Source organism: Mytilus californianus, unplaced genomic scaffold, assembly GCF_021869535.1.
Source record: "Mytilus californianus isolate M0D057914Y unplaced genomic scaffold, xbMytCali1.0.p SCAF_24, whole genome shotgun sequence".
Classification (NCBI taxonomy): domain Eukaryota; kingdom Metazoa; phylum Mollusca; class Bivalvia; order Mytilida; family Mytilidae; genus Mytilus; species Mytilus californianus.
The window spans coordinates 2,207,638-2,222,826 of NW_026262673.1; positions in this window are offsets into that span (position 1 = coordinate 2,207,638).

Consider the following 15,189-nt stretch of genomic DNA (forward strand, 5'->3'; position numbering starts at 1 on the left):
AGCGCGAAACCTCTTACTTGTATGACAGTCATATCAAATTCCATTATATTGACAACGATGCGTGAATAAAACAAACAGATATAATAGGTAAAAAAGTGTCAAAATAGGGGTACAGCAGCCAACACCGTGTCACAATCTTAATCATAACAAAAACAAACAAATATTTAACAAAGAAGCACAAAAAAGCATATATCACATTTAACAACCGCGTTCATTGCTTACTTCTTTTTGTATGCCAAATCAACCCATGAATGATCGAGGGATTTTAAGCACTGGGACCGAATCATAATTTTAACATTATCTCTGGCGTAGAATCGCGTGTTTGACGTTAGAATGTAAACGTCACACAGGTAGAGATTAAAATAATTTTGTTGTTCAAAGTATGCAAAAATTATAATAGAACAATAACACAAAGGCGGGATGTTTAAAGTACAGAGACACGTCATATGTATCAAAGAAACATAAAAAGTCACACGGACAAAGCACACAAGAAAAAATGAAAAATAATACAAACAACACAATGACGGGATGCATAAGTACAGAGCCACGTCTAATGTTTATCACCAAAAACAGAACAAACAGTAAAAGTAATATGATTAAAGACAAATAAAATAACACTTTAACACGTTATTAAGATGATAAACAGCGTCAGTACGCAGATTCTATACTTCAAGACCATCATGTATTATTTGTGAAGTTGAAACGGAATATTTATCAACAAGGTCTTGGTACCTTCCGATGATTTTTTTTAGAAAAAGGACGAGACGTTCTTTGACATACCTACCCCAAGGGTGACTGGGGTATAGAAGTATGGTCATCATTGGTCTTCCTCCGACCGGCAGTAAAACCCGTGCTAAAGTGGGGCGTCCGTTTGGCTGTGCGGGATGTACAAATTTGCAGCCACGTCCGGTCAGAATGGGGACGTTAAATCCGATGCCTCGTGTAAAGAGAGTGCCACGCTCTTTGCACGGTAAGAACCCTTGCAACAACTCTTTGAGGGGTCCGTAGGTGACCTGTTGCAAGGCTAAATTTCTGTCCCTATCCAATATTCCCTCATTTCCCGTGGCAGTCTAAATTTTTCCGACCTTAATCCCTTAATCTATTACAGATCCTACCTATTGTATTTATTGTGAACTTGTTCTCGTCCTGAATATGCATGAAATATTTGCCACTGGACGTTAAGCAACCAACAATCAATCAATCAATCATCTTTGACATACCTCTGGTTCATCAACTTTATGCGCCCCCAAGGGTGACTGGGGATTAGAAATATGGTCACCATTGGTCTTCCTCCGACCGGCAGTAAAACCCTTGCTAAAGTGGGGCGTCCGTTTGGCTGTGCGGGATGTACAAATTTGCAGCCACGTCCGGTCAGAATGGGGACGTTAAATCCGATGCCTCGTGTAAAGAGAGTCCACGCTCTTTGCACGTTAAGAACCCTTGCAGCAACTCTTTGAGGGGTCAGTAGGTGACCTGTTGCAAGGCTAAATTTCTGTCCCTATTCAATATATCATTATTTCCCGTGGCAATCTAAATTTCTCCGACCTTAATCCCGGAGCCCCTATTGCAGAACCTACCTATTATATTTATGGTTAATTTGTTCTCGTCCTGAATATGCATGAAATATTTGCCACTGGAGGTTAAGCAACCAACAATCAATCAATCAACTTTCTGCTCAGACACTGGTGACGTTTTACAAAGTCTTGAATAGGAGCTGCAAGCTCTTGCATACCGAATAAGTTGGGAAATGTATATCCCATATGCAGGTGAAGTTGGTATATTGCTACAAAGGTGGGGGAAATTCAATTCATCTTTGTATTTCACTTTCAAGTGTATGTATGTGTTTCTCTTGTTGATGGAGTTTGATGATTTACATTTCCCTTGACATGTCTTTGTGTTTATATATTGAAAGCATCAAATTTGTAGCTTAGTTTTGTCTATTTTCTGTCTGTTGGTCAAGACGTTGTTTTCGTAACTTTAATGACTTTCTGTACTGTGAACATGCTTTACAGCGGTTGTGTTGTGCAAGCAAACAACAAGATGATGGGCGTATTGTTGAATTGTATGTAAATGGTCCTTTAGATGAACAAAAGTCACCCTCTCTGTTTGCAACAATGACAGATGAACTCTGATGACGAACTAGTTTCACATCTTGAAATTCTTCATCTGGATTTTCTGAACATATATTATATGTTAAAAGTTTACCAAGAAGCACCACTACATCATTAGCAAAATTGGAACTTGATGCCATTCCTTCCAATATCTCACGGTCAGCTGACAGGCTGATCTGATGTTTATCAATATTCAATTCAAAGCCTCTACAAAGGTTTATAGCAGGTTTAATCACAGTATTTCCAACGTTGTTGAAGAATGAGAGTAGCTGAATATCACTACTTGAAGAGTTCGATATGTAGGGTGCAGGTAAACTACATCTCATTGCATCATGAAGATTATCATATGTGCTTGGTGTTGTTTCTATTTCATAATGTCCTTGCACTAATGTCGTTTGTAGATGCCAATATGATTACTGCATAATGTCTGACGTTCTTTTTCTGTGTCAGACTGACAGTATTGTTCAAAACTCTCAGTTAATATCAAGTGTGCAAAATGTGCACTACCAATTGTAGTTTTTATCACCATTTGGATAATCTTCAGATTCAGGGAAGACACGATAACTGAGGTCTGAATCAGGGTACTCTGTATCTGAATGATCATTTGATTTATGCCGCTTATCTTTTTAGTCTTTCGTTCTCTGGGCGATGGGCCTTTTTTTTATGACATTCTGAAATTATATGAAAATTAATTAAAGACTTAAGTTCACCAAATTCAATAAAAACTGGTATTGTAAAACAATTGAAAGGTCTTTCCTGTAAAAGTGATGTTTTCGTAATGTACTTTGTACGACCTTTCGATTGTTATACAACAAGCATACCTTTTGAAAAGTTTCGCTTTTTACACTGAATGACCCCATCCGCCTACATTTTCGAGATTGGAAGTATGATATATGTAATGTAGACTTGATGATCTTTCATTTGATATGCGACAACACCATGTTCTAGAAAGTTTGATTTTTGCACTAAATAACCCTATCCAACTCATTTTTGGAGGACAGGAATTTGATATTTGAAATGTACACGTTAAGACCTCTCATTTGATATACAACAACCTTTTCTTAAAAAAGAAAATTTTATTGCACTCAATGACCCCACCCAACCCATTTTTTGGGGATGTCCATTTGATATTTGAAATGTACGCTTTATGGACTTTCATTTGATATGCGACAACCTAACCATCTGAGAAGTTTGAATTTTTTGCACTAAATGACCCCACCCTTCCCATTGGAATGAAAAAGGGGTTTAGAATTTTCATTTTTCAGTAGAGCTTATTAAGACCTTTAATTTGATATTTCAAATGACCTCATTTGGCAAAGTGCCGAAAATGATGCAATATCAATTGTATAGATAGAACCTATGAAACTTACAAAGTCAATGCAAAACATAAAAAATTTTTCAAATTGGTTTTTTTTTTAGGTTTTTCATTGAAAGTTTTTGGTAATTAGTCAAACATATAACCATGTTAAACTCTTTAATTTCTGAAAATGTTAGGTGGTAAGCTGTTGTTAATTCAGAAATATATGCCTCTGCTCGCAAAATTTCAAACTGCATTTTCCTTCAAACGACAACAGATATCTCAAAACTGCTAAGTGACAAATGATCTGCAGTTGAAGTACAACATTGTAGAAAAAAAATTTGAACGATTCCAAGGTTCATCAAGGTCACAATGAATAATCAAATATATGATGCAATACCTAACTTGAGAACCGGAAGTAGTAGACACATGGGACTACCACCATTCAACTCAGGACCACTTGACCTTTCAAATGTCACAAGGTCAAGGTCATAGTACACTTTGAAGGTCAAGGTAAAATTCATCATGACCTGACATTGACCTCAAATTGAAGGTCTTGAATTACTGATCATTTTTGCAGTTTATAGTAGGTTGATATATGTTACCATTTAAAAGATATTCACACAATACTATACTTTTAGAAATTATCATGATGTAACTTTTGTACAGACGGTCGGACATTTTTGAGCTTAATGTATAAAATGTAGAGCTCGTCGAGAGGAACATTTCACACACAGTATGTATGCATCAAACTCTTATAGATGGGGCCATGTTGACAAAAACAATAAAAGGGAGATTTCTTCTAAAGAGGGTGATGAAATCATTAACAGGGTCATTTGGTAATACTTCATGATGTCGTCTATCGATGGTCAATATTTGGTCTTGATAACTTCAGCAGAAACAGGAGGAGGCCATGCCAAAAAAATGTAGGAAGAATAAAAATAAAAATAAAAATATAAAGCTTTTAAGAAGTAAGCTAACGCCGCCACCGCCGTCTGATCACTATTCCTATGTCTTCCTGTCTGCAACAAAAGTCGCATTGTCCACAGAAATAAATGGTAACCTTAAACCATATTATACAGACTGTTAATCCTGTTAATTGTAACTTTGTAATTTTGTTCCAAATTCGTAACAATTACGTGGAAATTGTAATGGGTGGCATGTTTGCTGGACTATTAACTTTTTAAAAGTTTGAATATCAATGAATTTTAAAACTTTGGAAGGCCATGTGAAACTATGGTCAATATTACAAATATAATAAAAACATAAATAAAATCATACTAAAAGACATTAACAAACAGTACATTTACAAACAAATTAAACATTTTTAAAAACAATTTATGTAAACTTTACAACATTTATTTTGATTGACATTGTTTCTCTTTTTCTGAAATTGAAAAAAAAACATGTATGAAAATAATATTTATGATACAAAATGAAGCAAAATATGTGCACTAGACCAAGGATTTGTATAGTCTTTTAATAAATAATACGTTATAAAGAAACATAACTGAAACATCTTAATTGTGTCGGATTAAATTCGTTATTGATTTTCAGTGTGGTATATCAATTGTGTGTAACTTTTAAACAATTGGTTAATGCAATTTTAAGTATAAAAAAGAAACTATATTATGTGGATTTTTTATATTTGTTATATGTATAACTCAAGGAATATGTTTTTGTTGTTGTAATATGCATTGTGTGTTATATTTGGTTGCATGTAAAGTGAATACTAGAAATCCAGATTATGGTGATTAGATTGTATAAGAGTGATATTTAATGGTAGCTAGACAGACAGACAGACAGACAGAGGTCAGAACACAATTCTTTTCATGATTTACAAATGAGTATTTATGATTATTACTTCTAAAAGGAAGATTTATCTGTCTTTAAACTTAATAAATATATATATATATATTTTTGTAGTGCTATTTATATTTGTGGTTATGATATATATATATATTATGAGTGCAACATATTCGTTGACTTCTGGCCTTTATTTTCATGTATAACTAAACTTATCATAATCTATATATAATATTAAAGCATAAGTTTGATTTCATTGAGCTGCAATTGTTGAAACTATACAAAATGGGAAATATATTTTTTTTGTATAAATGTAATGTTTTATATTTTTAAATTTCTATTTGAAATAAAAAAAAATGCACAGTTATTTCCCTTTTTTCTAAAATATTCAAAGGAGTAGGCCATGTAAGACCCCTTTTTGCCCCCCCCTTCCAAATGTAGCAGTTTTAATAATTGTTACTGTGCGTATTGTTATGCGTTTGTTTTTTCTACAATGTGTAGTGGTATTGTGGGAGGGTTGAGATCTTAAAAAACATGTGTATACCGTGTTATTGTTGCTCCTTTCCCAAGTCTGGAACCTCTGGCATTTTTTGTCTTGTATGATTTAAAATTTTAGTATATTTGGGTGTTACTATGACGTTCATTATCACTGAAGTAGTTGTTTAGGGGCCAGCTTAAGTACGCCTCCGAGTACGGGATTTTCTCGCTGTATTGAAGACCCATTGTTGGCGTTCTGCTGTTGCTTGCTCTTTGGTCGGGTTTTTATTTCTTTGAGACATTCCCCATTTCCATTTTCAATTGTATTATAATGTAAACTTTTATCTATTAATTAGAAAATAGAATACTTTTGTAAAATAAATATTGGCCGTTTTTGACAATTGAATGGACATGTATCGGGTACTAGCATCATAAAGACATGATAAATAAGACATTTTGAAGTTGTATAATAGTTATTACCTTTGGTTAATATGGTGTTCCCATTCCCAATGTTGATGATTTCAGCTTCCCAATTGTGAACTTTCCATTTCTATGTAGCAACATTCCAGCAGCGCCTGCATACGGAGTATATATCTCCCAATTGATCCGATATTCCCGGGCTTGTGTTTCCTATCATGATTTCCTTGATAGAGGATTGCTGCTCACAAGGAAGCTATTAAGCCAAGAGTTCCAAATGGTGAAGTTGAAATCATCCCTTCGTAAATTTTACGGACACCATCACGGGTTGGTTGACCGTTATGGAATAACCGTTTCAGATGATATCGGATATGTTCCTTATGTCGTAACTACAATACCCTTCCCTTTTCACGAATGTGACTTACCGAATTAGACTATTTACCGGATTTGTAATAACATTAGCAACACGACGGGTGCCACATGTGGAGCAGGATCTGCTTACCCTTCCGGAGCACCTGAGATCGCCCCCGGTTTTTGGTGGGGTTCGTGTTGCTTAGTCTTTAGTTTTCTGTGTTGTGTCATCTGTACTATTATTTGTCTGTTTGTCTTTTTATTTTTGGCCATGGCGTTGTCAGTTTGTTTTCTATCTATGAGTTTGACTGTCCCTCTGGTATCTTTCGTCCCTCTTCTGTAAATAGATAAACAAAAGTTTACAAGCATTTTGAGAGTATTCCATGTTAGTACATATTGCACTTTTGGTTAATAATTGATTGTACTGGAACAAAATACTAACTTTCATTGTTTAAATTTCATAACAAATATTAAGTCATTTTCTTCAATCGTGACAAGTGTGAAAAAAGCAAACATATAATATGTCAAAAACATAATGGAATTAATGTGATTGTCATACACATGAGAGTTTTTGGTAGCTGTATATCGAAGTTTAGTCCACTAATTTTACATAAGTTAATTTTTGTACCGTGTAAGGAATATCACAGTTGTTTTCCATTCGTTTGATCTTTATATTTTTCTTTTTTATAAAGGCTTTTTAGTTCTGTGTTGTTATTTTTTAGTTCGTTTTGGTAGCTGCAAAACCGAGTTTAATCCACTATTTCATACATAAGTAAATGCTTTGTGTCGGGAATAAAATAGTTTTCCATTTTCATTTCTTGTTATTTAGGGGTTTCTTATAGTTGACTATGAGGTATTGGTTTGCTCGTGGTTGAACATAATTAGGTGACCTTTTTTTATATATATATATATATATATATCTCTCTCTCATTTGAAATCTTCTCACATTTCTGATTTTTAAAATATGAATAAAGTGGATATTTATTGTAAATTAGTTTAATACTTACTGGTATTGGTGCATTGTCTTTAATTAATTTGATAGCTGCCGCAGTAGCTATCAAACTTATTGATTTTATTGCTATCATTGTAATCTAAAATGAGAATTTTTTTTAAATTAATAATGGCATTTATTAGGTTACATCATGATATTTATCTGCCAATTGTACTTAAATCAAGCATTCTGTGAGTATTACACGGTTAAAAAATCATTGTAATGGAACGAAATTCTAACTTGATCTATAACTTGTCATGGTGTAAACTACATAAAATAACAAACAAACCTAACACTAAATTCTTCAAACAAATTACTGAAGAAAAGGAAAAAAAACCCAAAATGTCATTTATCTTAAATAATACAATTTCTTTTACAAATCTTTAAAAAAAAAATGAGTTTGAACAGAAATTTAGTAATTAATAAGTATTTCATCAAAAATTTATTTCTAGGGAAAGGGCTGTAACTGAACAAGGAGAAAAGCTTAAATCGTGAAAATCGAACTTGACCTGTAACTTGTCATGATAAAATAATACACCAAATATCAAATCAATATCTTCAAGCATGAGGGAAAAAAGTCTGGAAAATTGATTTGCCAAACTGACGGATGGACAGTCGGACAGACGGACAGACAAACAGAGTGCAAACATAAAGTCCCCTTGGACTTCGTCTTTAGAGGACTAAAAAGTAGAGTGTAAACGCTTAAATGTGTCGGCTGTTTACTTACCAATGATATTACGTGTATCATGTTGATTGTCCTAAATATAAAGTTTTAAGTACAACTATCACATCTATTTAACATGATTCAAGAAAATGAGGTCATGGTCAAATAACCAAATTGGAAATATATGTACAACTTTCAATCATTCGAAGCACCAAATTTGCTTTTAATATTGATAACCTATTGCATATTTTAGAAACAATCTAAACCAGGAAATAGTATTATTGATGACCAATGATGATTACAGGCATATATAGTTTACGTGTTGCATAAAGTATCAGAGAAACAAACTAAATCAGGGAAAATTAAGATTAACCAATGAATTATGAAAATGAAATCATTTGAAAACACAAAGTTCAACATTCTCAATGATTCTGTCATTCCTAAAAATTTATACAATAAAATAATTATGAGAATATATGTATGTATTCTCCATAAGTAAACCAGTGGGCGCATTATAAAGGTTTCACTTTCACGGCTGTCACTCTGCTTTTACGAAGTTTATGTTTTATTTATATACTGTTTACCAATATAAATGAGAAATTTGTGTTATTTATGACAATAAAACAGTATCCTCATGATATATGCGACCATTCTGAGATGAAATTAACATCACTTTAATTTTCCACTTTTTCAATCCATTTTTTAAATTTTGAATTTCTGTTGTCTAAATTTATTTTTTATTGTTCATGTATTGTTTCCGTATATTTTAGCCACTCGTTTTGAGCCTACCCATTTGTTGCGATAACACCCCATATAGCAATGAAATTATATTTATTGCCATTCATAACTGTTAACAGATCAATTAACAGACCGAGTTTTATACATGCAGCCCATTAACGGACCTGGTTTTTAATAAACATGATTTATGTCACCAAAATACAGATTTTCATGTAGATTTTTTACATAATGATATTAATATGGTTAACACACATAATGGCTGTCTTTTTTCGTTGTTCAAAATATTGCATGGAAGTAAATTCAACCAACTTGTGATTCTGTGTGTGTGTGTGTGTAAAATGTTTATAAATTCATTGATGAGTATCCCGCTTTTTCATTGTATAGATCATGGTCGAAGCAAGAAAAAAAAATTACACCGCTGGATTCAGTACACTAAATTGTTTTGCCAGACATGAATTGTTTTTATCATAAATATTGATTTAAAATGTTATAGAATGAAACATACTGACCTTGCAATGATTTTGTCGATAACACTTGATTAAAAGGTAGCCAACCTGATTAACAGACCAACTGCCCATATAGCTGCCTACTCAATATACATTAACTGACCAATCTCTCGGTTAGCCGAGTGACGGCCGTGATTTTGAAATATTTTAAATGCCAATATAGTAACATTATAATGTAAATTTGAAGTTAAAAAACATATAGAACCAAGCAATACGTTGTATTAGAGTAAGGCCTTACATTTAAACGAAGTGAAAGACGTGCGTTCAAATGGACACGGGAAAAACAGTTTTCTGACGGCATTTTGTAAGGTGACTTAAATATATATTAAGCGTTTCAAATTAAATTTATATTTAAATGTTTTTCTTGCTATTAAGGTTTTATGAAGAATCCCGGACATACAATAAACAATCAGGACATTTGATCTATTTCTTTTAAAATGAGCTTGCTATATATATGCTTTTTATGTTTTAGTGCGGAATACAAGAGAAAGGGTAATGGTGACTGAAAAAGAGGGGCGGGAGAAAGGAGAAAGGTACTTCCCTACCCACCCCCTCATTATATGACCGTATGAAATGATGTGCTGTTTTGATGCGACTGTTCTGTTGATTTAACGGATCACAACTATTTAATTTAAAATTGTTCTTAATGTTTAAATTTATATTTCAGTATATATGTATGAATTAATTAAGCGCACAATACGTTTTATAGTATATTGAGTAAACGAGTGCACCCAGTTTAAATCATATTATTACAGCTTTACTGTAACGTTTGTGGGTTATCATAAATTCCCCTTTTTTCTATTATTAGATATTATATATAACTTGTTTGTCCGTTCATTTTGTGGGAGATCGTTTTTATCTTGCTTGAGACTTAATGGCCAGATTGGATATTTAAACCTCGTCTGGACAATATTTCTTTAAATTGGGGAAAACTTTGGTACTGGTAAGTTGTACTTTAAATTTCATTTGTTTGTATTTCCATGTTTAACTTAAGTATCTCTACATTACAGTTGATATATTTCTTTTCGGTGTTAGAGTCAAACATTTATTAATTTTTATTTACGTTTGCATTCCAAAAATAAATGAAAAGAATTGTACACTAGCTAGATATTTTATGATTTCTGGTTTATAAAGAGATGGGGTTCATTTTGATAGCGATATTTAGGAAGATGGTATATTAGAGTTATATTTCAGAGAAACGGTCGTCAATTTTGTATTTTTCACCCCAAATGCATCGTTTTATTCTAAAAGAGGAAGTTCGAAAATGTATTAAGGTTTTAAAGAATTTAAATTTTTACATGGAAATACCGCAATAATTATGTATTTTCATTGTTAAATATGAAACTGTTTTTTTGAACCTTGGTTATTTGTTATATGAGCATATGCATTGCTTGTCAAAATTGTCATCTCTAGTAGTTTCTAGGTTTCTTATACCTGTCATTTTTTGAATTTATTATTTTCTTGTATTACTAGTATGCTTTCCGAAGCCCAGGAGCGAAAGCACAGGCTGAACCTTCTCTAGCAGTAACGTAAACGGCTGAGCTGGCAGGGTATGAGACAAAATATGAAAGGAAAAACTGTTTACACACGAAAACCCGTTTACGTTGCATTACTACTATGTTTAAAAATGACCTGTATTATATTGTGTTACAGTTGACAAGTTTAGTTCTGGGCACATGATTTTTCATTGATAACAGACGTTCTGTTCACATAATATTACGTTCATGGATATATATTGAAACACAGAAACCTTAAATGAAGTGAGAACGTTGGCTTGTTTAATAAAAAAAACTAGTAAATATGGTGCGAATTTTGTTCTAGTTACTTCCCTTTGGCTGATCATTAGTTATTCTTTTTACCTGATTTTTTATTTATGTTCACTTCACCTTTTAGAGTGAATTGATTATCTTAGTGATCACTTTAGAAATCTTTAAAGAAATAAGTTCGAAGATTTAAAAATTGTAAGTAGACGAATAATGGTAATTAAGTTGTCTTTTCAGTCAAAATAAAAGAGGGGGTTGTTATTCCAGAGGCTTGTTAAACGTTTTATGGAGAATTGTTTTAAATATGATTGATTGATTGTTGGTTGCTTAACGTCCAGTGGCAAATATTTCATGCATATTCAGGACGAGAACAAATTAATAATAAACACAATAGGTAGGTTCTGTAATAGGGGTGTCCGGGATTAAGGTCGGCGAAATTTAGACTGCCACGGGAAATGAGGGTATTTTGGATAGGGACAGAAATTTAGCCTTGCAACAAGTCACCTACGGACCCCTCAAAGAGTTGTTGCAAGGGTTCTTAACGTGCAAAGAGCATGGCACTCTCTCTACACGAGGCATCGGATTTAACGTCCCCATTCTGACCGGACGTGACTGCGAATTTGTACATCCCGCACAGCCAAACGGACGCCCCACTTTAACGAGGGTTTTACCGCCGATCGGAGGAAGACCAATGGTGACCATATTTCTATTCCCCAGTCACCCTTGGGGGTGTTTTAAATATGTGTCCGACCAATTTCATTGAACTTTTCTACTTAATTTGTAATAGAGTATATAGATCCCTTAACTTTTGTTTTACATGCTCAAGTATAACCCAATATAAAATGAATATCGACATTTTGATAAAGCTGGTCTTGACTCCAATGAAATTAAATTTTGCACACAATAACGGTTATATGCATCTTAATATTTCGCGAGCTATTTTTTGTTATAATGATATTTAAATGTTTACAAAAATAGGATCGTTTAAGTCTTGGATAAGAATTCAAATTAGTTTCGTGCACGGAATAATGCCTGCGACTATTATACTAATTAGTATAATAGTCCCATATAACGCAACCCAGAGGCCGGCGGACTATGATTGATTGATTGATTGTTGGTTGCTTAACGTCCAGTGGCAAATATTTCATGCATATTCAGGACGAGAACAAGTTCACAATAAAAACAATAGGTAGGTTCTGTAATAGATTAAGGGATTAAGGTCGGAGAAATTTAGACTGCCACGGGAAATGAGGGTATATTGGATAGGGACAGAAATTTAGCCTTGCAACAGGTCACCTCAAAGAGTTGTTGCAAGAGTTCTTAACGTGCAAAGAGCGTGGCACTCTCTTTACACGAGGCATCGGATTTAACGTCCCCATTCTGACCGGACGTGGCTGCAAATTTGTACATCCCGCACAGCCAAACGGACGCCCCACTTTAGCACGGGTTTTACTGCCGGTCGGAGGAAGACCAATGGTGACCATACTTCTATTCCCCAGTCACCCTTGGGGGTGGCGGACTATGAAGATGCAGGGTTTTAATTGCAAACACAAATAATATTGAAAGAATGAAAGTTGATCTTAGGCAACTCCACATCAACACGTACGAACAAATTTTTGTTTTTGTTTGAACTTATGTTGTTCTGTAACACCACTGTTGCAGGTTAGGAGAGTGGTTAGCGTCCACAGATATGTTTAACTCCGCCATACTGTATATGACCCTATACCATAGTCATTTGTTGATTATTGAGCATTAAGTATTATTGGGTGGTTGTCGTTTTTTGCTCATATGGTTCTCGTTGGTACATGTCTTTTATAGCTAAGAATACGGTATGGGTTTTTCTGAAAGCGTTCGTAGCCATTGTTATCGTATGGCTGTACACTTTAATGGCCATCGTCATTTGTGTTTTCGGCATTTTTATTCACAAACAAGGTTGCAGCTTTTCTCTTTATTGACACAGCCATAACAGCAGGGGACATAACATCATCAGCATCTAAAACATATAAAAACTTTGTTTATGATAATATATATGTAAGGCTCATTATCAATCAGAATTGGTGTTAATTGTCGAGATGTTTGCAGTCAATGTTTGTTTCCCCCAAATATGTTGGTTGTTCTTACACTTTTTCATACAAGTTCTTTGGTGTAACAAATATAAAAACATAATAAAATAGACACTTTCGAAGCTTCACAGTGTTGTGAAATATCATTAGCATTGTGAAAAATTATTACCCGAGTCTTTGATCTCCCATTTAAATTATAGTACAGTTTCAATCATCTTATGCAACCCTTTGACAGCTATTAATGTATATCTACTTAGAAATAAATTATCCTTTAATCCTCTTGCAACAACTCTTTGAGGGGTCCGAAGGTGACCTGTTGCAAGGCTAAATTTTTGTCCCTAACGAATATACCCTCATTTCCCGTGGCAGTCTAAATTTCTTCGACCTTAATCCCGGACGCCTCTATTACAGAACCTAGCTATTGTATTTATTGTTAATTTGTTCTCGTCCTGAATATGCATGAAATATTTGCCACTGGACGTTAAGCAACCAACAATCAATCAATTAACCTTTAAGTTAGTGTTATTTTATTTGTATGAAAGAAAACTCGTGTTACTCAGTAGCTTTCATATTGGAAAAAAAAACCTTTTTAGTTGGTAACTTTAAATTGCTTTCCTATCGAAGGTCGGTGGTTTTCTCCGGGCACTCCGGCTTCCTTCACCAATAAAAACTGGCCGCCACGAAATAACCCAAAAGAGGTGCTTAAAAGTGGCGTTAAAACACCAAAAATAAAAATATAAATTGCTTAATACATAATTTCTAGGAAGAAATAATTTACCACAGTGTTTTCCTAAAAATCTTGATATGACATTCAGTTTAATGTTTTGCTTTTGGACTGTCGTTTGCAATGTTATAGATATTGCTTAATCATTTACATATATAAAGAACTAGTTACCTGGACCTGAGCTCTGAACAATTTTTATATCCGTTTTATTAACTGTTTCATCTTACTCCGTCACTTTCTTTGTGAGGATCTTCATATCTGAAAGCTACCCCAAGGGTGACTGGGGAATAGAAGTATGGTCACCATTGGTCTTCCTCCGACCGGCAGTAAAACCCTTGCTCAAGTGGGGCGTCCGTTTAGCTGTGCGGGATATACAAATTTGCAGCCACGTCCGGTCAGAATGGGGACGTTAAATCCGATGCCTCGTTTAAAGAGAGTGCCACACTTTTTGCACGTTAAAAACCCTTGCAACAACTCTTTGAGGGGTCCGTAGGTGCCCTGTTGCAAGGCTAAATTTCTGTCCCTATCCAATATACCCTCATTTCCCGTGGCAGTCTAAATTTCTCCGACCTTAATCCCGGAAGCCCCTATTACAGAACCTACCTATTGTATTTATTGTTAATTTGTTCTCGTCCTGAATATGCATGAAATATTTGCCACTGGACGTTAAACAACCAAAAATCAATCTAAATTTGTTATTACATGCAGCTGTATTGGTTCTTTCAGAACCCAATCGATAAAATTACATATTTTTCCTCGTTCCTTTTGTCCTTTCTTCCACTTACTTTAGCCAACACTCTTAGCAATGGTGAATTTCTACAAGTGCTAGCAGGTGATTCAGCTTTCTGGGGAGGCAAATTTCTACGATAGTAGGTGGTGTTACAGATATGGCAGTTTCAGTGATTTCTTATATTTTCGTTATATTTTTTCTCGATCTTATAGCATCTTACAATTGTCCGCCGACAATCCAACCATCAAATTTTCACCACCCATATCTGATCGAACCATATTAGGGACCCCAAAGTGCAAACATGCAGGTACAAACTGTCTTAAAATGGTTGAGGCCCTGTTATTTGTACTTGCCATCAAATATGTTAATAGTCTAGAGTAACCATCAATCCCACCGTATGTTGCTGTTCCTCATCTAAAAAAGAAACAATCAATCAATTATAAATGAAAACATTAATAATACATATTTTTGATTTTGACTTGGGAGAGGCACAAAATGAGCAAAACTCTATGTTTATAAAATATGTCATGCCTAACATCAGACTTAAAGTT